The following is a 2,213-nucleotide window of genomic DNA, read 5'->3' as shown; positions in this document are numbered from 1 at the left end:
GAAAGAGATTAATAATGAGGTGCCCCAGAGAGCAGGACTCAAACCAATATTGTTTAATGCTTTATTAATAACCTGGGGGTGAATAGTGAAGTGGCAAAAGTTGATGTCAATACAAAAGCACTTAGCTTAGGTCAGGAGCAACTTCAGAAGAATTTAATAAAATGGCAGGACCACGTGCAGAAGTACGAGGACAGCTTGGAAAGTGCCTTCAAAACCTACAGCAGCATTCCAGCTCCTCCTGGCAGCCTGGGACTGGCAAAGGGACAGGGCCTATCCCACATCTCTACAAAGCTGAGGGTAGGTAAGCTGAGGACAGGCAAGCTGAGGACAGGCGCATGTTTCCAAGCATCTCAAGTACTTTGTCACTCCTCCCGGTTGCTGCCCAGCTCCCCTAGTTCATTATGCCAGGAGGAAAGACTGAGCTCCCATATGGCAGGCTGCTCTACTAATCTGTGAATAATATCCCTGCGAACTCCTCCAGTAATTGTTTGAAAAAGCTGATGTCAGTTCCCATGGCTGATCCTTCCCTGAGGACATGCCAAAGGCTCTAGGTCACCTCTCACAGGCATTTCAAAAATTACGTGTTTGGTCTGATGAGAGTGACATGGCAGCAAGCCTCAAGTCTGCTTAGTCTAAGAACATAAGCTCCTGGGTGCTGCCTGGCACCTGGAAAAACAAAACCTGCCAGCACAGCTGGGGTGCAAATGCCTATATGCAAATAGTAGTCACATCATCTAGTGCATAACGGGGTAAAGGCACAGGCAGCTGCCTGAACCGACTGCCACCGAGCCCCTGGGTGAGTTGCTTAGGTGAGTCCTTTACTCTGTGGCTTTTTCTTCCCACTGATTTCACTCCTGCGGTGTGGCCGTGTCTTACTGGACCATGTTGATGCGAACTGTAGCATCACGACCTGGCGCAGACCAGAATTCACATTGCAAGCGGTTTATTTGAGCCTGGTATGCCGACAAATGTACTTACCAGCAGTCTGGATGACATTTGATGGTATCTTTGTGTACAATCTCATTGCTGCCTGTCCTCTGTTCCAACTGTTCTGTCTTCTCCACAGTGCCACCCAAGCACAGTGCAGGCTCCCGTGGCTTTTGGAGGTAATGACATTCATGGAAATTCAAACGGCTGTTTTTCACCGGGATTTATTATTGTTTTGTTGTTAACCAGTGGGTCATTTCCAAGGATACTATTCTGGAAAAGAAAGCAACTCATAAAGAAAGATTTTTAAAAATCCTCTTGATATGACTTGTAAAGTATTTTGAAGTACCAGCTACAAAAGAAATTGTTTTTAAATCCCCTCTTTCATCTGATGATTTATATTACATTAGAAATGCCCCGTGTCCCCAGCGTCAGGACCCCAGAGCAGCAGGTGGGGTGCCAGTGCTGCTTACAGAGGGCTCTGTTCCCAAAGGCAACTGGAAGGCGACACACACAGGGTGGGAAGCGGGAAGCCCCATTGCAAGTGGGAAATTACTTCTCTCGGATCCACCCAGGAGACAACCCAGGGCTCCCTCCTCTCAGTGAATCATACCACCCTGCCTTGTCCCCGCATTTGTAGTTCAAGTCAAGCTCTTCACGGCTTGTCAGCACTCTTGGGATTCTTACTTTTACTTCTTTTTTTTTTTTTTCATGTTTTGAAATTAAAAATCATACACACATGCACATAATACCCATTCAGCCTAATAAACTATGAGCTAATACTTTAAGGCAGGGGGTTGGGCTCCAGGTGTGAATAGGCTTCATTTGTGGAGCTTTGTGAATTGACGTCAAATGAGAACCTGCTCAGAAGTGCAGGAACAGCCTCAGCAGTGTGGGGTCTAACCACCCAGCACGTGGAACCAGAGGTTCTGCCAAGGATCAGGTCAGAAAGGAGCTATTTTGCAGGACAGGGGCGCGTGCTGTATTTGCTGCTGAGCGTGGGGCGCAATTCTCTCTGGCCATGGCTCACTGAGTTGTTCTGGGAGGCAAAATATTTAGGCAACATCACAGTAACGTTTGCAATCAGTATGATACTACATAAGCATAGCATGCAATCATGCAGACGTGAAGGTTACTGAACGGCTTGGGGTCAGTGGTTTAAAATTGGTGTATTTTACCATTAGCACCCTCAATTTTCTCTGTAAGTACCATCCAAGGAAAAGCTTTGGGAGCCTGTTCTGAGGAATCAGGATAGGCTGGAGTCTGGGGGAACCCGTGGCTCTGGA

Source organism: Charadrius vociferus, unplaced genomic scaffold (assembly GCF_000708025.1).
Source record: "Charadrius vociferus isolate BGI_N301 unplaced genomic scaffold, ASM70802v2 scaffold340, whole genome shotgun sequence".
Classification (NCBI taxonomy): domain Eukaryota; kingdom Metazoa; phylum Chordata; class Aves; order Charadriiformes; family Charadriidae; genus Charadrius; species Charadrius vociferus.
The sequence above is the reverse complement of the archived record's forward strand: the minus strand, read 5'-3'. Positions refer to the sequence as shown.